Source organism: Drosophila teissieri, unplaced genomic scaffold, assembly GCF_016746235.2.
Source record: "Drosophila teissieri strain GT53w unplaced genomic scaffold, Prin_Dtei_1.1 Segkk58_quiver_pilon_scaf, whole genome shotgun sequence".
NCBI lineage: Eukaryota > Metazoa > Arthropoda > Insecta > Diptera > Drosophilidae > Drosophila > Drosophila teissieri.
Genome location: NW_025225017.1, coordinates 39,133 through 61,960, shown reverse-complemented (window position 1 = coordinate 61,960; position 22,828 = coordinate 39,133). Strand labels below are relative to the sequence as shown.

The window sequence follows — 22,828 nt, the reverse complement described above, 5'->3', positions numbered from 1 at the left end:
TCCTATATTTCCAAGAGAATATAGGAATATTTTATCATTTCTTCATTTATCCATACGATAAATATTCATTTCCATATGTTTAATATTTAATTTCCATATATTATTGTCGAAATCATATAAATACATAAGTTTCGAACAATACGAGTGGTCGGCAACCACTGCCTACCTATAGTAGTTTTTGAACCCTCTGTCGATAAAAGCGTCGCTTACACTACTATAACCTTTCACGTGTATGGGTTTTCTCTATAATACTAATAGAAAATATAAATATTTCATCATTATTTCCTTTATTAATATATAATTATATTATAATAATAATATATATTATAATATTATTATTATTATATTATATATTATTATATTATATAATATTTATTTTCATATGTATATTATTTAATATACTTATATTTTGTCTGTATTCATGTGATAAATATTCATTTTCATATGTTTTATATTTAATATACCTATAGTATTGGGGTTTCTTTCGTATACTAAAAGTATATACGATTATTTCATATATTTCTCCTTTAGTCATAATAAAGTTTTCATTTCTATTACAAGATAAGGACAATGTCACTAAATTGATGACGAGGTATTTGGCAACTTGATAGAATTTTTCAAAGTCTTTAACTCTATCATTAGTAGATGGGACAATTTCATATGCGTCACTAAATTGATGACGAGTCATTTGGCAACTTGATAGAATTTTTTAAAGTCTTTAATTCTATATCATTAGTAGATGGGGACAATTTCATATTTGGCAACTTGATAGAATTTTGTAAAGTCTTTAATTCTATATTATTAGTAGATAGGGACAATTTCATATGCGCGCGTCACTAAATCGATGACAATGCATTTGGCAACTTGATAGAATTTTGTAAAGTCTTTAATTCTATATCATTAGTAGATGGGGACAATTTCATATTTGGCAACTTGATAGAATTTTGTAAAGTCTTTAATTCTATATTATTAGTAGATAGGGACAATTTCATATGCGCGCGTCACTAAATCGATGACAATGCATTTGGCAACTTGATAGAATTTTGTAAAGTCTTTAATTCTATATCATTAGTAGATGGGGACAATTTCATATTTGGCAACTTGATAGAATTTTGTAAAGTCTTTAATTCTATATTATTAGTAGATAGGGACAATTTCATATGCGCGCGTCACTAAATCGATGACAATGCATTTGCAACTTGATAGAATTTTGTAAAGTCTTTAATTCTATATCATTAGTAGATGGGGACAATTTCATATTTGGCAACTTGATAGAATTTTGTAGTCTTTAATTCTATATTATTAGTAGATAGGGACAATTTCATATGCGCGCGTCACTAAATCGATGACAATGCATTTGGCAACTTGATAGAATTTTGTAAAGTCTTTAATTCTATATCATTAGTAGATGGGGACAATTTCATATTTGGCAACTTGATAGAATTTTGTAAAGTCTTTAATTCTATATTATTAGTAGATAGGGACAATTTCATATGCGCGCGTCACTAAATCGATGACAATGCATTTGGCAACTTGATAGAATTTTGTAAAGTCTTTAATTCTATATCATTAGTAGATGGGGACCATTTCATATTTGGCAACTTGATAGAATTTTGTAAAGTCTTTAATTCTATATTATTAGTAGATAGGGACAATTTCATATGCGCGCGTCACTAAATCGATGACAATGCATTTGCAACTTGATAGAATTTTGTAAAGTCTTTAATTCTATATCATTAGTAGATGGGGACAATTTCATATTTGGCAACTTGATAGAATTTTGTAAAGTCTTTAATTCTATATTATTAGTAGATAGGGACAATTTCATATGCGCGCGTCACTAAATCGATGACAATGCATTTGCAACTTGATAGAATTTTGTAAAGTCTTTAATTCTATATCATTAGTAGATGGGGACAATTTCATATTTGGCAACTTGATAGAATTTTGTAAAGTCTTTAATTCTATATTATTAGTAGATAGGGACAATCTCATATGCGCGCGTCACTAATTCGATGACAATGCATTTGGCTACCGGGATCGATCCGAGAGGCAGGCAGGCGCTATACTATAGCTAGTGCGCTGCGCTAAACCTCACGAACCAACAATAATAAGTACATTAGTGTACTTATTTCGAATCATCAAGCAAAGGATAAGCTTCAGTGGATCGCAGTATGGCAGCTGCTCAACCACTTACAACACCTTGCCTGTTACAAAAGTCGTTTACAATTGATTCTAGGCTTTGTCATTGTATTAAATAATGCTTTTATATGTAACTAGCGCGGCATCAGGTGATCGAAGATCCTCCCAATTTACTATGTTACAAATTACATTGGCATCACATCCATTGTCGTTTATAAAGTAAATTATAAACTTTAAATGGTTTAGAAGCCATACAATGCAAATTGCCCCTTATTTATCATTGCAGTCCAGCACGGATACGACCTTAGAGGCGTTCAGGCATAATCCAACGGACGTAGCGTCATACCACTGTTCGCTCGAACAAGTATTGTGCCATTGGTCCGTACCTGCGGTTCCTCTCGTACTACGCAGGAATGCTGTCGCAACAACGTTTTGTCATTAGTAGGGTAAAACTAACCTGTCTCACGACGGTCTAAACCCAGCTCACGTTCCCTTGCATGGGTGAACAATCCAACGCTTGGTGAATTTTGCTTCACAATGATAGGAAGAGCCGACATCGAAGGATCAAAAAGCGACGTCGCTATGAACGCTTGGCCGCCACAAGCCAGTTATCCCTATGGTAACTTTTCTGACACCTCTTGTTAAAAACTCTTTAAACCAAAAGGATCGATAGGCCGAGCTTTTGCTGTCCCTGTGTGTACTGAACACCGAGATCAAGTCAGCATTTGCCCTTTTGCTCTATGTGTGGTTTCTGTCCGCACTGAGCTGGCCTTGGGACACCTCCGTTATTATTTGAGAGATGTACCGCCCCAGTCAAACTCCCTACCTGGCAATGTCCTTGAATTGGATCATACCTGAGTAATTGGAGTTATACCAAATTTTCAAATCAAAAATACATAAATGCATCGTTTTATTAAAGAATTTGTTTGCGATTATATAACAAACTCGTGATACTTTGATCAAGAAGCTTGCATCAAAACCCAATACCATAAGATATAATAAATATATCCGTATAATGGCTAGGAAATGATACACGTTCCATTTAATCAAGTAAGTAAGGAAACAATAAGAGTAGTGGTATTTCATTGACGATACCAAACCGAGGTCTAATATCTCCCACTTATTCTACACCTCTTATGTCTCCTTACACTGCCAGATTAGAGTCAAGCTCAAAAGGGTCTTCTTTCCCCGCTAATTATTCCAAGCCCGTTCCCTTGGCTGTGGTTTCGCTAGATAGTAGATAGGGACAGTAGGAATCTCGTTAATCCATTCATGCGCGTCACTAATTAGATGACGAGGCATTTGGCTACCTTAAGAGAGTCATAGTTACTCCCGCCGTTGACCCGCGCTTACTTGAATTTCTTCACTTTGACATTCAGAGCACTGGGCAGAAATCACATTGTGTCAACACCCGCTAGGGCCATCACAATGCTTTGTTTTAATTAGACAGTCGGATTCCCCAAGTCCGTGCCAGTTCTGAATTGATTGTTAATTGATAATCGTTATAATTAATAAGAACTAATTGGTTTAACCCAAATAGTATTCTTAAAAATTTTAGCAAGAAAGTTCCACAATTGGCTACGTAACTAAACTATCCGGGGAACAAGAAACTAACATAAATGCTAGAAACTCTATTTACCCAGAACGAGCACATAAACCATGTTATTGTTTCCCAATCAAGCCCGACTATCTCAATCTTCAGAGCCAATCCTTATCCCGAAGTTACGGATCTAATTTGCCGACTTCCCTTACCTACATTATTCTATCGACTAGAGACTCTTCACCTTGGAGACCAGCTGCGGATATTGGTACGGCCTGTTGAGAAGTTTGCGTGTCCCCACCATAAATTTTCAAGGTCCGAGGAGAAAATATCGACACAACAGTATATGTCATGCTCTTCTAGCCCATCTACCATATCTCTCTGCGAAAGACTTCCATGGTAGTACGGCTATAAAACAGAAAAGAAAACTCTTCCGATATCTCTCGACGGCTTCTTTATGGTCGTTCCTGTTGCCAGGATGAGCACGAGGCCCATATTTAATAACAAACGGATACTCAACAGGTTACGGAATTGGAACCGTATTCCCTTTCGTTCAAAATTATTCAAGTGTATTATATTCGCTTTTTGTATGTAGTTTGGCATTTTTGTTTTACTTGAAAATTTTCGGCTTTCGCCTTGAACTTAGGACCGACTAACTCGTGATCAACCACTGTTCACACGAAACCCTTCTCCACTTCAGTCCTCCAAGGTCTCATTCGATTATTTGCTACTACCACCAAGATCTGTACCAATGGCAGCTCCATGCAGGCTTACGCCAAACACTTCTACGCATACCATTGTACCTTCCTACTCACTAAAGTTTCAAAATTTATATCACAAGTAATATAAATCATCTACTTTAGCGGTAATGTATAGGTATACAACTTAAGCGCCATCCATTTTAAGGGCTAGTTGCTTCGGCAGGTGAGTTGTTACACACTCCTTAGCGGATTTCGACTTCCATGATCACCGTCCTGCTGTTTTAAGCAACCAACGCCTTTCATGGTATCTGCATGAGTTGTTAATTTGGGCACCGTAACATTACGTTTGGTTCATCCCACAGCGCCAGTTCTGCTTACCAAAAGTGGCCCACTGGGCACATTATATCATAACCTTGAACTTCATATCAAGAAAGTTAAGGTTCTTACCCATTTAAAGTTTGAGAATAGGTTAAGATCGTTTCGACCCTAAGGCCTCTAATCATTCGCTTTACCAGATAAGATTATTTTATATAATATTAAAATGCACCAGCTATCCTGAGGGAAACTTCGGAAGGAACCAGCTACTAGATGGTTCGATTGGTCTTTCGCCCCTATACTCAATTCTGACAATCGATTTGCACGTCAGAACTGTTTCGGTCTTCCATCAGGGTTTCCCCTGACTTCAACCTGATCAAGTATAGTTCACCATCTTTCGGGTCACAGCATATATGCTCAAGGTACGTTCCAGTTAGAGGCATAAATAATATAAATATACATTATACATAACTATATAGAACGCCCCGGGATTGTGTTAATTAGCTATAAATAGTTAAAAAACTAATCCCATTAGTAGTCAAGTTAATTACGCTATTAGGTTTATATCCCAATAACTTGCACATATGTTAGACTCCTTGGTCCGTGTTTCAAGACGGGTCCCGAAGGTATCCTGAATCTTTCGCATTGTTAATCATACAAGTGCATATAATAAACATAAAAATCAATGATAATTATGCCATTATATAATTCCGAAAAATTAACGCACTGTAATCATATAAATCTATCAGCACTTTATCAAATTAATAACATTTATTCTGTGTTAAAATGCAAGCACTTTAATTTGAATAAACTATAAGTTATATTTTATGATAAATTTGGGATATGCTAATAGATTACAATGTCCTTATATGGAAAAAATGCACACTATCCTCATAATATTATTTAAATATTACAATTTTAATGATGAATTTTCCATAACGGATATTCAGGTTCATCGGGCTTAACCTCTAAGCAGTTTCACGTACTGTTTAACTCTCTATTCAGAGTTCTTTTCAACTTTCCCTCACGGTACTTGTTTACTATCGGTCTCATGGTTATATTTAGTTTTAGATGGAGTTTACCACCCACTTAGTGCTGCACTATCAAGCAACACGACTCTTTGGAAACATCATCTAGTAATCATTAACGTTATACGGGCCTGGCACCCTCTATGGGTAAATGGCCTCATTTAAGAAGGACTTAAATCGTTAATTTCTCATACTAGAATATTGACGCTCCATACACTGCATCTCACATTTGCCATATAGACAAAGTGACTTAGTGCTGAACTGTTTTCTTTTCGCTCGCCGCTACTAAGAAAATCCTTGTTAGTTTCTTTTCCTCCCCTAATTAATATGCTTAAATTCAGGGGGTAGTCCCATATGAGTTGAGGTTGTATATAACTTTTTATTGCTATTAATTCTTTATATATAATGATAAAACATTTTATTAAATTCGTTGTAATAATTTCCATTATTTTTTGTAGCTTAGTATTTTCCATTAACGAACCAACGAAGAAAATAACATAACCAAATTTTTTCTATTTCCGAATCATTAATAAGAGACAATCCTAGATGAAAAATAATTCAATTTTTTATGCTAGACATTTCTCAGTATTATTTGATTGAAAAAGAAAATATTTCTCTTCGTTTTTCACATTCAAATGTGAGGATAATGTTTTTCATATACAGTTTTTAATATTATGAATAAAATTATTATTTTATCCAATAATATACCATATGCTTATAAAAATTTATAAACAACTTAATTAGCATAGTCTTACAACCCTCAACCATATGTAGTCCAAGCAGCACTATAAAATTAATTAAAGTACATAACAGCATGGACTGCGATATGCGTTCAAAATGTCGATGTTCATGTGTCCTGCAGTTCACACGATGACGCACAGTTTGCTGCGTTCTTCATCGACCCATGAGCCGAGTGATCCACCGCTTAGAGTTTTATAATTCATTTCTATATAATGTCAATATTGTTTTTATTGAAAGAAATTAAAAATACACCATTTTACTGGCATATATCAATTCCTTCAATAAATGTATTTTTATACCTAAAATAAATGCTGCGAAATGTCTTAGTTTCATATAAGCAATATGTATCATATAATTACCATTTTATTTATAATTACCAATATGGGCGATACATACTGCATTTTATATAAAACATTAACCTGATGGATGCCAGGTACAACATTGTATATTTTAGGTTGTTGCATTAGCCAACGTATGCTCATAACTAAGATGAACAATACATATTCGCAACGCGTGTATATTATGGTCCATATACACACAAATTTTAAAAATTCGATTGTCCATTTTCGAATTTTTAGGAAACACATTGTTTATTTTTATTTTAAAGCAATATATAAATCATATTATTTTTTTGTGAATCCGCAAAACTTCACACACAATATATTGTGGTCCCCAATCACAATTTTTAACTTATGTGGATTAATGTGGACCGCAGTCACATATAACCCAATGTGGTGGCTAACCACATTTTATGATGTTTGGCTAGGAAAACCAGATCATCATTTTAATTTGATTTTTGATTCTTTGAATCAATTGAATTATTGTGTTCGATAATAGTCATATATAATTGCTTTTGTAAATAATCATAAATCATGTGCTTTTGTAAATTGATCTCATTGTAATTTGGTAAATTTGGTTTTTGGTAAATTCAATTTATTTGTATTATAACAAATGTTTATTAACGGTAAGGATATTATACAATAATGATCCTTCCGCAGGTTCACCTACGGAAACCTTGTTACGACTTTTACTTCCTCTAAATAATCAAGTTCGGTCAACTTTTGCGAAACAACCGTAACACGCAAGGCGTCACAGTGATCACGTCCGGAGACCTCACTAAATAATTCAATCGGTAGTAGCGACGGGCGGTGTGTACAAAGGGCAGGGACGTAATCAATGCGAGTTAATGACTCACACTTACTGGGAATTCCAAGTTCATGTGAACAGTTTCAGTTCACAATCCCAAGCATGAAAGTGGTTCAGCGGTTTACCCGGACCTCTCGGTCTAGGAAATACACGTTGATACTTTCATTGTAGCGCGCGTGCAGCCCAGGACATCTAAGGGCATCACAGACCTGTTATTGCTCAATCTCATTATTGCTAGACGCAATTTGTCCATTTAAGAAGCTAGTGTCCTTATAATGGGACAAACCAACAGGTACGGCTCCACTTACATAAACACATTCAAACACAATAAACATTTTACTGCCACCATGAATGAAGGCTATATAAGCTTCAGCACCATAATCCTGAAGATATCTATTTAATATATTTGAGTCTCGTTCGTTATCGGAATTAACCAGACAAATCACTCCACGAACTAAGAACGGCCATGCACCACCACCCATAGATTCGAGAAAGAGCTATCAATCTGTCTTACACACTTATGTTCGGACCTGGTAAGTTTTCCCGTGTTGAGTCAAATTAAGCCGCAGGCTCCACTCCTGGTGGTGCCCTTCCGTCAATTCCTTTAAGTTTCAGCTTTGCAACCATACTTCCCCCGGAGCCCAAAAGCTTTGGTTTCCCGGGAAGCGACTGAGAGAGCCATAAAAGTAGCTACACCCAATTGCTAGCTGGCATCGTTTATGGTTAGAACTAGGGCGGTATCTGATCGCCTTCGAACCTCTAACTTTCGTTCTTGATTAATGAAAACATCTTTGGCAAATGCTTTCGCTTAAGTTAGTCTTACGACGGTCCAAGAATTTCACCTCTCGCGTCGTAATACTAATGCCCCCAAACTGCTTCTATTAATCATTACCTCTTGATCTGAAAACCAATGAAAGCAGAACAGAGGTCTTATTTCATTATCCCATGCACAGAATATTCAGGCATTTGAAGCCTGCTTTAAGCACTCTAATTTGTTCAAAGTAATAGTACCGGCCCACAATAACACTCGTTTAAGAGCACTAATGCAGGTTTTTAAATAGGAGGAACATATGAAAAAATACAAGTATTTAAACACATATAAGAACTCCACCGGTAATACGCTTACATACATAAAGGTATAGTACTAACCACAATTGTAAGTTGTACTACCCGTATGAAGCACAAGTTCAACTACGAACGTTTTAACCGCAACAACTTTAATATACGCTATTGGAGCTGGAATTACCGCGGCTGCTGGCACCAGACTTGCCCTCCAATTGGTCCTTGTTAAAGGATTTAAAGTGTACTCATTCCAATTACAGGGCCTCGGATATGAGTCCTGTATTGTTATTTTTCGTCACTACCTCCCCGAGCTGGGAGTGGGTAATTTACGCGCCTGCTGCCTTCCTTAGATGTGGTAGCCGTTTCTCAGGCTCCCTCTCCGGAATCGAACCCTGATTCCCCGTTACCCGTTGCAACCATGGTAGTCCTAGATACTACCATCAAAAGTTGATAGGGCAGACATTTGAAAGATCTGTCGTCGGTACAAGACCATACGATCTGCATGTTATCTAGAGTTCAACCAATATAACGATCTTGCGATCGCTTGGTTTTAGCCTAATAAAAGCACATGTCCCATAAGGTTCATGTTTTAATTGCATGTATTAGCTCTAGAATTACCACAGTTATCCAAGTAACTGTTAACGATCTAAGGAACCATAACTGATATAATGAGCCTTTTGCGGTTTCACTTTTAATTCGTGTGTACTTAGACATGCATGGCTTAATCTTTGAGACAAGCATATAACTACTGGCAGGATCAACCAGAATAATGTTTCTTTTTTCATATTTCATTCATATTTTTTGAATTGAAATAAGTAATATAAATATTATAGATTTCCATTTTATATAATTCCATTTCTTATTATAAAATTTGCCTTTGGGTTTAAATCTATTTTAATTCGATTACGGCCATTTTTATATAGCAATCGTATTCGTATTCGTAAATTCCATTCTTGTTTTTATATATATATATATTTCCATAATTTTTTATTTATATTATACATATTTCATTCTAAAATATCATTTTGTTTCCAACATACATAATTATTGTATCCACACATGTACAATTTTTGTTTAACCAATATAAATATTGAGCTAAATCATTTGCATTTTGATGATAAATTTAAAATTTATCTTTTTCCATATAACTCTCTGGTAATATATAACATAAAACCGAGCGCATATGATGATTTATATATAAAATTTGTAATTTTCCAAAATTTTTATTATACCGCGGGTAACGATATTAACACTTCCAACTTTATGACAGGTAATAAATAATAATATATTTGCCTGCATCCAAAAATTAACGATAATATATGGAAACGATTTGTTATTCTATGTATAATAGAAACTTGACTTTTGTTTCAACGATATTATCTAAGGGCGTATATTCCTATTAACCGCGGAGCCAAGTCCCAATGTTCATAAGAACTGAGAAACAAATTTGTACGGAAAATAATATACTTTATTTGTAAGTAACCAATGTAATACGAGAGGTCGGCAACCACTGCCTACCTATAGTAGTTTTTGAACCCGCTGTCCTCAAAGCGGGTATTTTCAATTCTGTTTGCCATCCAACATATAGGATATTCTCTTATATATTAAGAGAATACAGTAATATTATATTGATATTTCCTTTATTCATATATAATTAAATATATTTTTCCATTATTCATATGATAAATATTCATTTCCATATGTTTAATATTTAATTTCCATATATTATTGTCGAAATCATATAAATACATAAGTTTCGAACAATACGAGTGGTCGGCAACCACTGCCTACCTATAGTAGTTTTTGAACCCTCTGTCGATAAAAGGGTCGCTTACACTACTATAACCTTTCACGTATATGGATTATTCCTATATTTCCAAGAGAATATAGGAATATTTTATCATTTCTTCATTTATCCATACGATAAATATTCATTTCCATATGTTTAATATTTAATTTCCATATATTATTGTCGAAATCATATAAATACATAAGTTTCGAACAATACGAGAGGTCGGCAACCACTGCCTACCTATAGTAGTTTTTGAACCCTCTGTCGATAAAAGGGTCGCTTACACTACTATAACCTTTCATGTATATGGATTATTCCTATATTTCCAAGAGAATATAGGAATATTTTATCATTTCTTCATTTATCCATACGATAAATATTCATTTCCATATGTTTAATATTTAATTTCCATATATTATTGTCGAAATCATATAAATACATAAGTTTCGAACAATACGAGAGGTCGGCAACCACTGCCTACCTATAGTAGTTTTTGAACCCTCTGTCGATAAAAGGGTCGCTTACACTACTATAACCTTTCATGTATATGGATTATTCCTATATTTCCAAGAGAATATAGGAATATTTTATCATTTTTCATTTATCCATACGATAAATTTCATTTCCATATGTTTAATATTTAATTTCCATATATTATTGTCGAAATCATATAAATACATAAGTTTCGAACAATACGAGAGGTCGGCAACCACTGCCTACCTATAGTAGTTTTTGAACCCTCTGTCGATAAAAGGGTCGCTTACACTACTATAACCTTTCACGTATATGGATTATTCCTATATTTCCAAGAGAATATAGGAATATTTTATCATTTTTTCATTTATCCATACGATAAATGTTCATTTCCATATGTTTAATATTTAATTTCCATATATTATTGTCGAAATCATATAAATACATAAGTTTCGAACAATACGAGAGGTCGGCAACCACTGCCTACCTATAGTAGTTTTTGAACCCTCTGTCGATAAAAGGTCGCTTACACTACTATAACCTTTCACGTATATGGATTATTCCTATATTTCCAAGAGAATATAGGAATATTTTATCATTTTTCATTTATCCATACGATAAATATTCATTTCCATATGTTTAATATTTAATTTCCATATATTATTGTCGAAATCATATAAATACATAAGTTTCGAACAATACGAGAGGTCGGCAACCACTGCCTACCTATAGTAGTTTTTGAACCCTCTGTCGATAAAAGGGTCGCTTACACTACTATAACCTTTCACGTATATGGATTATTCCTATATTTCCAAGAGAATATAGGAATATTTTATCATTTTTCATTTATCCATACGATAAATATTCATTTCCATATGTTTAATATTTAATTTCCATATATTATTGTCGAAATCATATAAATACATAAGTTTCGAACAATACGAGAGGTCGGCAACCACTGCCTACCTATAGTAGTTTTTGAACCCTCTGTCGATAAAAGGGTCGCTTACACTACTATAACCTTTCACGTATATGGATTATTCCTATATTTCCAAGAGAATATAGGAATATTTTATCATTTTTCATTTATCCATACGATAAATTTCATTTCCATATGTTTAATATTTAATTTCCATATATTATTGTCGAAATCATATAAATACATAAGTTTCGAACAATACGAGAGGTCGGCAACCACTGCCTACCTATAGTAGTTTTTGAACCCTCTGTCGATAAAAGGGTCGCTTACACTACTATAACCTTTCACGTATATGGATTATTCCTATATTTCCAAGAGAATATAGGAATATTTTATCATTTCTTCATTTATCCATACGATAAATATTCATTTCCATATGTTTAATATTTAATTTCCATATATTATTGTCGAAATCATATAAATACATAAGTTTCGAACAATACGAGAGGTCGGCAACCACTGCCTACCTATAGTAGTTTTTGAACCCTCTGTCGATAAAAGGTCGCTTACACTACTATAACCTTTCACGTATATGGATTATTCCTATATTTCCAAGAGAATATAGGAATATTTTATCATTTCTTCATTTATCCATACGATAAATATTCATTTCCATATGTTTAATATTTAATTTCCATATATTATTGTCGAAATCATATAAATACATAAGTTTCGAACAATACGAGAGGTCGGCAACCACTGCCTACCTATAGTAGTTTTTGAACCCTCTGTCGATAAAAGCGTCGCTTACACTACTATAACCTTTCACGTATATGGATTATTCCTATATTTCCAAGAGAATATAGGAATATTTTATCATTTCTTCATTTATCCATACGATAAATATTCATTTCCATATGTTTAATATTTAATTTCCATATATTATTGTCGAAATCATATAAATACATAAGTTTCGAACAATACGAGAGGTCGGCAACCACTGCCTACCTATAGTAGTTTTTGAACCCTCTGTCGATAAAAGGGTCGCTTACACTACTATAACCTTTCACGTATATGGATTATTCCTATATTTCCAAGAGAATATAGGAATATTTTATCATTTTTTCATTTATCCATACGATAAATGTTCATTTCCATATGTTTAATATTTAATTTCCATATATTATTGTCGAAATCATATAAATACATAAGTTTCGAACAATACGAGAGGTCGGCAACCACTGCCTACCTATAGTAGTTTTTGAACCCTCTGTCGATAAAAGGGTCGCTTACACTACTATAACCTTTCACGTATATGGATTATTCCTATATTTCCAAGAGAATATAGGAATATTTTATCATTTTTTCATTTATCCATACGATAAATGTTCATTTCCATATGTTTAATATTTAATTTCCATATATTATTGTCGAAATCATATAAATACATAAGTTTCGAACAATACGAGAGGTCGGCAACCACTGCCTACCTATAGTAGTTTTTGAACCCTCTGTCGATAAAAGCGTCGCTTACACTACTATAACCTTTCACGTATATGGATTATTCCTATATTTCCAAGAGAATATAGGAATATTTTATCATTTCTTCATTTATCCATACGATAAATATTCATTTCCATATGTTTAATATTTAATTTCCATATATTATTGTCGAAATCATATAAATACATAAGTTTCGAACAATACGAGTGGTCGGCAACCACTGCCTACCTATAGTAGTTTTTGAACCCTCTGTCGATAAAAGCGTCGCTTACACTACTATAACCTTTCACGTGTATGGGTTTTCTCTATAATACTAATAGAAAATATAAATATTTCATCATTATTTCCTTTATTAATATATAATTATATTATAATAATAATATATATTATAATATTATTATTATTATATTATATATTATTATATTATATAATATTTATTTTCATATGTATATTATTTAATATACTTATATTTTGTCTGTATTCATGTGATAAATATTCATTTTCATATGTTTTATATTTAATATACCTATAGTATTGGGGTTTCTTTCGTATACTAAAAGTATATACGATTATTTCATATATTTCTCCTTTAGTCATAATAAAGTTTTCATTTCTATTACAAGATAAGGACAATGTCACTAAATTGATGACGAGGTATTTGGCAACTTGATAGAATTTTTCAAAGTCTTTAACTCTATCATTAGTAGATGGGACAATTTCATATGCGTCACTAAATTGATGACGAGTCATTTGGCAACTTGATAGAATTTTTTAAAGTCTTTAATTCTATATCATTAGTAGATGGGGACAATTTCATATTTGGCAACTTGATAGAATTTTGTAAAGTCTTTAATTCTATATTATTAGTAGATAGGGACAATTTCATATGCGCGCGTCACTAAATCGATGACAATGCATTTGGCAACTTGATAGAATTTTGTAAAGTCTTTAATTCTATATCATTAGTAGATGGGGACAATTTCATATTTGGCAACTTGATAGAATTTTGTAAAGTCTTTAATTCTATATTATTAGTAGATAGGGACAATTTCATATGCGCGCGTCACTAAATCGATGACAATGCATTTGCAACTTGATAGAATTTTGTAAAGTCTTTAATTCTATATCATTAGTAGATGGGGACAATTTCATATTTGGCAACTTGATAGAATTTTGTAAAGTCTTTAATTCTATATTATTAGTAGATAGGGACAATTTCATATGCGCGCGTCACTAAATCGATGACAATGCATTTGGCAACTTGATAGAATTTTGTAAAGTCTTTAATTCTATATCATTAGTAGATGGGGACAATTTCATATTTGGCAACTTGATAGAATTTTGTAAAGTCTTTAATTCTATATTATTAGTAGATAGGGACAATTTCATATGCGCGCGTCACTAAATCGATGACAATGCATTTGGCAACTTGATAGAATTTTGTAAAGTCTTTAATTCTATATCATTAGTAGATGGGGACCATTTCATATTTGGCAACTTGATAGAATTTTGTAAAGTCTTTAATTCTATATTATTAGTAGATAGGGACAATTTCATATGCGCGCGTCACTAAATCGATGACAATGCATTTGCAACTTGATAGAATTTTGTAAAGTCTTTAATTCTATATCATTAGTAGATGGGGACAATTTCATATTTGGCAACTTGATAGAATTTTGTAAAGTCTTTAATTCTATATTATTAGTAGATAGGGACAATTTCATATGCGCGCGTCACTAAATCGATGACAATGCATTTGGCAACTTGATAGAATTTTGTAAAGTCTTTAATTCTATATCATTAGTAGATGGGGACAATTTCATATTTGGCAACTTGATAGAATTTTGTAAAGTCTTTAATTCTATATTATTAGTAGATAGGGACAATCTCATATGCGCGCGTCACTAATTCGATGACAATGCATTTGGCTACCGGGATCGATCCGAGAGGCAGGCAGGCGCTATACTATAGCTAGTGCGCTGCGCTAAACCTCACGAACCAACAATAATAAGTACATTAGTGTACTTATTTCGAATCATCAAGCAAAGGATAAGCTTCAGTGGATCGCAGTATGGCAGCTGCTCAACCACTTACAACACCTTGCCTGTTACAAAAGTCGTTTACAATTGATTCTAGGCTTTGTCATTGTATTAAATAATGCTTTTATATGTAACTAGCGCGGCATCAGGTGATCGAAGATCCTCCCAATTTACTATGTTACAAATTACATTGGCATCACATCCATTGTCGTTTATAAAGTAAATTATAAACTTTAAATGGTTTAGAAGCCATACAATGCAAATTGCCCCTTATTTATCATTGCAGTCCAGCACGGATACGACCTTAGAGGCGTTCAGGCATAATCCAACGGACGTAGCGTCATACCACTGTTCGCTCGAACAAGTATTGTGCCATTGGTCCGTACCTGCGGTTCCTCTCGTACTACGCAGGAATGCTGTCGCAACAACGTTTTGTCATTAGTAGGGTAAAACTAACCTGTCTCACGACGGTCTAAACCCAGCTCACGTTCCCTTGCATGGGTGAACAATCCAACGCTTGGTGAATTTTGCTTCACAATGATAGGAAGAGCCGACATCGAAGGATCAAAAAGCGACGTCGCTATGAACGCTTGGCCGCCACAAGCCAGTTATCCCTATGGTAACTTTTCTGACACCTCTTGTTAAAAACTCTTTAAACCAAAAGGATCGATAGGCCGAGCTTTTGCTGTCCCTGTGTGTACTGAACACCGAGATCAAGTCAGCATTTGCCCTTTTGCTCTATGTGTGGTTTCTGTCCGCACTGAGCTGGCCTTGGGACACCTCCGTTATTATTTGAGAGATGTACCGCCCCAGTCAAACTCCCTACCTGGCAATGTCCTTGAATTGGATCATACCTGAGTAATTGGAGTTATACCAAATTTTCAAATCAAAAATACATAAATGCATCGTTTTATTAAAGAATTTGTTTGCGATTATATAACAAACTCGTGATACTTTGATCAAGAAGCTTGCATCAAAACCCAATACCATAAGATATAATAAATATATCCGTATAATGGCTAGGAAATGATACACGTTCCATTTAATCAAGTAAGTAAGGAAACAATAAGAGTAGTGGTATTTCATTGACGATACCAAACCGAGGTCTAATATCTCCCACTTATTCTACACCTCTTATGTCTCCTTACACTGCCAGATTAGAGTCAAGCTCAAAAGGGTCTTCTTTCCCCGCTAATTATTCCAAGCCCGTTCCCTTGGCTGTGGTTTCGCTAGATAGTAGATAGGGACAGTAGGAATCTCGTTAATCCATTCATGCGCGTCACTAATTAGATGACGAGGCATTTGGCTACCTTAAGAGAGTCATAGTTACTCCCGCCGTTGACCCGCGCTTACTTGAATTTCTTCACTTTGACATTCAGAGCACTGGGCAGAAATCACATTGTGTCAACACCCGCTAGGGCCATCACAATGCTTTGTTTTAATTAGACAGTCGGATTCCCCAAGTCCGTGCCAGTTCTGAATTGATTGTTAATTGATAATCGTTATAATTAATAAGAACTAATTGGTTTAACCCAAATAGTATTCTTAAAAATTTTAGCAAGAAAGTTCCACAATTGGCTACGTAACTAAACTATCCGGGGAACAAGAAACTAACATAAATGCTAGAAACTCTATTTACCCAGAACGAGCACATAAACCATGTTATTGTTTCCCAATCAAGCCCGACTATCTCAATCTTCAGAGCCAATCCTTATCCCGAAGTTACGGATCTAATTTGCCGACTTCCCTTACCTACATTATTCTATCGACTAGAGACTCTTCACCTTGGAGACCAGCTGCGGATATTGGTACGGCCTGTTGAGAAGTTTGCGTGTCCCCACCATAAATTTTCAAGGTCCGAGGAGAAAATATCGACACAACAGTATATGTCATGCTCTTCTAGCCCATCTACCATATCTCTCTGCGAAAGACTTCCATGGTAGTACGGCTATAAAACAGAAAAGAAAACTCTTCCGATATCTCTCGACGGCTTCTTTATGGTCGTTCCTGTTGCCAGGATGAGCACGAGGCCCATATTTAATAACAAACGGATACTCAACAGGTTACGGAATTGGAACCGTATTCCCTTTCGTTCAAAATTATTCAAGTGTATTATATTCGCTTTTTGTATGTAGTTTGGCATTTTTGTTTTACTTGAAAATTTTCGGCTTTCGCCTTGAACTTAGGACCGACTAACTCGTGATCAACCACTGTTCACACGAAACCCTTCTCCACTTCAGTCCTCCAAGGTCTCATTCGATTATTTGCTACTACCACCAAGATCTGTACCAATGGCAGCTCCATGCAGGCTTACGCCAAACACTTCTACGCATACCATTGTACCTTCCTACTCACTAAAGTTTCAAAATTTATATCACAAGTAATATAAATCATCTACTTTAGCGGTAATGTATAGGTATACAACTTAAGCGCCATCCATTTTAAGGGCTAGTTGCTTCGGCAGGTGAGTTGTTACACACTCCTTAGCGGATTTCGACTTCCATGATCACCGTCCTGCTGTTTTAAGCAACCAACGCCTTTCATGGTATCTGCATGAGTTGTTAATTTGGGCACCGTAACATTACGTTTGGTTCATCCCACAGCGCCAGTTCTGCTTACCAAAAGTGGCCCACTGGGCACATTATATCATAACCTTGAACTTCATATCAAGAAAGTTAAGGTTCTTACCCATTTAAAGTTTGAGAATAGGTTAAGATCGTTTCGACCCTAAGGCCTCTAATCATTCGCTTTACCAGATAAGATTATTTTATATAATATTAAAATGCACCAGCTATCCTGAGGGAAACTTCGGAAGGAACCAGCTACTAGATGGTTCGATTGGTCTTTCGCCCCTATACTCAATTCTGACAATCGATTTGCACGTCAGAACTGTTTCGGTCTTCCATCAGGGTTTCCCCTGACTTCAACCTGATCAAGTATAGTTCACCATCTTTCGGGTCACAGCATATATGCTCAAGGTACGTTCCAGTTAGAGGCATAAATAATATAAATATACATTATACATAACTATATAGAACGCCCCGGGATTGTGTTAATTAGCTATAAATAGTTAAAAAACTAATCCCATTAGTAGTCAAGTTAATTACGCTATTAGGTTTATATCCCAATAACTTGCACATATGTTAGACTCCTTGGTCCGTGTTTCAAGACGGGTCCCGAAGGTATCCTGAATCTTTCGCATTGTTAATCATACAAGTGCATATAATAAACATAAAAATCAATGATAATTATGCCATTATATAATTCCGAAAAATTAACGCACTGTAATCATATAAATCTATCAGCACTTTATCAAATTAATAACATTTATTCTGTGTTAAAATGCAAGCACTTTAATTTGAATAAACTATAAGTTATATTTTATGATAAATTTGGGATATGCTAATAGATTACAATGTCCTTATATGGAAAAAATGCACACTATCCTCATAATATTATTTAAATATTACAATTTTAATGATGAATTTTCCATAACGGATATTCAGGTTCATCGGGCTTAACCTCTAAGCAGTTTCACGTACTGTTTAACTCTCTATTCAGAGTTCTTTTCAACTTTCCCTCACGGTACTTGTTTACTATCGGTCTCATGGTTATATTTAGTTTTAGATGGAGTTTACCACCCACTTAGTGCTGCACTATCAAGCAACACGACTCTTTGGAAACATCATCTAGTAATCATTAACGTTATACGGGCCTGGCACCCTCTATGGGTAAATGGCCTCATTTAAGAAGGACTTAAATCGTTAATTTCTCATACTAGAATATTGACGCTCCATACACTGCATCTCACATTTGCCATATAGACAAAGTGACTTAGTGCTGAACTGTTTTCTTTTCGCTCGCCGCTACTAAGAAAATCCTTGTTAGTTTCTTTTCCTCCCCTAATTAATATGCTTAAATTCAGGGGGTAGTCCCATATGAGTTGAGGTTGTATATAACTTTTTATTGCTATTAATTCTTTATATATAATGATAAAACATTTTATTAAATTCGTTGTAATAATTTCCATTATTTTTTGTAGCTTAGTATTTTCCATTAACGAACCAACGAAGAAAATAACATAACCAAATTTTTTCTATTTCCGAATCATTAATAAGAGACAATCCTAGATGAAAAATAATTCAATTTTTTATGCTAGACATTTCTCAGTATTATTTGATTGAAAAAGAAAATATTTCTCTTCGTTTTTCACATTCAAATGTGAGGATAATGTTTTTCATATACAGTTTTTAATATTATGAATAAAATTATTATTTTATCCAATAATATACCATATGCTTATAAAAATTTATAAACAACTTAATTAGCATAGTCTTACAACCCTCAACCATATGTAGTCCAAGCAGCACTATAAAATTAATTAAAGTACATAACAGCATGGACTGCGATATGCGTTCAAAATGTCGATGTTCATGTGTCCTGCAGTTCACACGATGACGCACAGTTTGCTGCGTTCTTCATCGACCCATGAGCCGAGTGATCCACCGCTTAGAGTTTTATAATTCATTTCTATATAATGTCAATATTGTTTTTATTGAAAGAAATTAAAAATACACCATTTTACTGGCATATATCAATTCCTTCAATAAATGTATTTTTATACCTAAAATAAATGCTGCGAAATGTCTTAGTTTCATATAAGCAATATGTATCATATAATTACCATTTTATTTATAATTACCAATATGGGCGATACATACTGCATTTTATATAAAACATTAACCTGATGGATGCCAGGTACAACATTGTATATTTTAGGTTGTTGCATTAGCCAACGTATGCTCATAACTAAGATGAACAATACATATTCGCAACGCGTGTATATTATGGTCCATATACACACAAATTTTAAAAATTCGATTGTCCATTTTCGAATTTTTAGGAAACACATTGTTTATTTTTATTTTAAAGCAATATATAAATCATATTATTTTTTTGTGAATCCGCAAAACTTCACACACAATATATTGTGGTCCCCAATCACAATTTTTAACTTATGTGGATTAATGTGGACCGCAGTCACATATAACCCAATGTGGTGGCTAACCACATTTTATGATGTTTGGCTAGGAAAACCAGATCATCATTTTAATTTGATTTTTGATTCTTTGAATCAATTGAATTATTGTGTTCGATAATAGTCATATATAATTGCTTTTGTAAATAATCATAAATCATGTGCTTTTGTAAATTGATCTCATTGTAATTTGGTAAATTTGGTTTTTGGTAAATTCAATTTATTTGTATTATAACAAATGTTTATTAACGGTAAGGATATTATACAATAATGATCCTTCCGCAGGTTCACCTACGGAAACCTTGTTACGACTTTTACTTCCTCTAAATAATCAAGTTCGGTCAACTTTTGCGAAACAACCGTAACACGCAAGGCGTCACAGTGATCACGTCCGGAGACCTCACTAAATAATTCAATCGGTAGTAGCGACGGGCGGTGTGTACAAAGGGCAGGGACGTAATCAATGCGAGTTAATGACTCACACTTACTGGGAATTCCAAGTTCATGTGAACAGTTTCAGTTCACAATCCCAAGCATGAAAGTGGTTCAGCGGTTTACCCGGACCTCTCGGTCTAGGAAATACACGTTGATACTTTCATTGTAGCGCGCGTGCAGCCCAGGACATCTAAGGGCATCACAGACCTGTTATTGCTCAATCTCATTATTGCTAGACGCAATTTGTCCATTTAAGAAGCTAGTGTCCTTATAATGGGACAAACCAACAGGTACGGCTCCACTTACATAAACACATTCAAACACAATAAACATTTTACTGCCACCATGAATGAAGGCTATATAAGCTTCAGCACCATAATCCTGAAGATATCTATTTAATATATTTGAGTCTCGTTCGTTATCGGAATTAACCAGACAAATCACTCCACGAACTAAGAACGGCCATGCACCACCACCCATAGATTCGAGAAAGAGCTATCAATCTGTCTTACACACTTATGTTCGGACCTGGTAAGTTTTCCCGTGTTGAGTCAAATTAAGCCGCAGGCTCCACTCCTGGTGGTGCCCTTCCGTCAATTCCTTTAAGTTTCAGCTTTGCAACCATACTTCCCCCGGAGCCCAAAAGCTTTGGTTTCCCGGGAAGCGACTGAGAGAGCCATAAAAGTAGCTACACCCAATTGCTAGCTGGCATCGTTTATGGTTAGAACTAGGGCGGTATCTGATCGCCTTCGAACCTCTAACTTTCGTTCTTGATTAATGAAAACATCTTTGGCAAATGCTTTCGCTTAAGTTAGTCTTACGACGGTCCAAGAATTTCACCTCTCGCGTCGTAATACTAATGCCCCCAAACTGCTTCTATTAATCATTACCTCTTGATCTGAAAACCAATGAAAGCAGAACAGAGGTCTTATTTCATTATCCCATGCACAGAATATTCAGGCATTTGAAGCCTGCTTTAAGCACTCTAATTTGTTCAAAGTAATAGTACCGGCCCACAATAACACTCGTTTAAGAGCACTAATGCAGGTTTTTAAATAGGAGGAACATATGAAAAAATACAAGTATTTAAACACATATAAGAACTCCACCGGTAATACGCTTACATACATAAAGGTATAGTACTAACCACAATTGTAAGTTGTACTACCCGTATGAAGCACAAGTTCAACTACGAACGTTTTAACCGCAACAACTTTAATATACGCTATTGGAGCTGGAATTACCGCGGCTGCTGGCACCAGACTTGCCCTCCAATTGGTCCTTGTTAAAGGATTTAAAGTGTACTCATTCCAATTACAGGGCCTCGGATATGAGTCCTGTATTGTTATTTTTCGTCACTACCTCCCCGAGCTGGGAGTGGGTAATTTACGCGCCTGCTGCCTTCCTTAGATGTGGTAGCCGTTTCTCAGGCTCCCTCTCCGGAATCGAACCCTGATTCCCCGTTACCCGTTGCAACCATGGTAGTCCTAGATACTACCATCAAAAGTTGATAGGGCAGACATTTGAAAGATCTGTCGTCGGTACAAGACCATACGATCTGCATGTTATCTAGAGTTCAACCAATATAACGATCTTGCGATCGCTTGGTTTTAGCCTAATAAAAGCACATGTCCCATAAGGTTCATGTTTTAATTGCATGTATTAGCTCTAGAATTACCACAGTTATCCAAGTAACTGTTAACGATCTAAGGAACCATAACTGATATAATGAGCCTTTTGCGGTTTCACTTTTAATTCGTGTGTACTTAGACATGCATGGCTTAATCTTTGAGACAAGCATATAACTACTGGCAGGATCAACCAGAATAATGTTTCTTTTTTCATATTTCATTCATATTTTTTGAATTGAAATAAGTAATATAAATATTATAGATTTCCATTTTATATAATTCCATTTCTTATTATAAAATTTGCCTTTGGGTTTTTAAATCT

At 34.6% G+C, this 22,828-nt stretch overlaps 6 non-coding genes across 6 annotated transcripts; all 6 read right to left on the bottom strand.

The window, feature by feature from the left end:
• Window positions 1-2,133: 2,133 nt before the first annotated feature.
• On the bottom strand, window positions 2,134-6,094 carry LOC122625716. Its single transcript, XR_006326645.1, has one exon. It is a non-coding gene; the product is annotated as a large subunit ribosomal RNA (ribosomal RNA).
• Window positions 6,095-6,480: 386 nt separating this feature from the next.
• On the bottom strand, window positions 6,481-6,659 carry LOC122625720. The gene has a single exon (XR_006326649.1). It is a non-coding gene; the product is annotated as a 5.8S ribosomal RNA (ribosomal RNA).
• Window positions 6,660-7,448: 789 nt separating this feature from the next.
• LOC122625710 lies at window positions 7,449-9,443 on the bottom strand. Its single transcript, XR_006326639.1, has one exon. It is a non-coding gene; the product is annotated as a small subunit ribosomal RNA (ribosomal RNA).
• A 5,950-nt stretch (window positions 9,444-15,393) lies between these two features.
• On the bottom strand, window positions 15,394-19,354 carry LOC122625714. Its single transcript, XR_006326643.1, has one exon. It is a non-coding gene; the product is annotated as a large subunit ribosomal RNA (ribosomal RNA).
• Window positions 19,355-19,740: 386 nt separating this feature from the next.
• Window positions 19,741-19,919, bottom strand: LOC122625719. Its single transcript, XR_006326648.1, has one exon. It is a non-coding gene; the product is annotated as a 5.8S ribosomal RNA (ribosomal RNA).
• Window positions 19,920-20,708: 789 nt separating this feature from the next.
• Window positions 20,709-22,703, bottom strand: LOC122625709. Its single transcript, XR_006326638.1, has one exon. It is a non-coding gene; the product is annotated as a small subunit ribosomal RNA (ribosomal RNA).
• Between the last annotated feature and the right edge of the window lie 125 nt (window positions 22,704-22,828).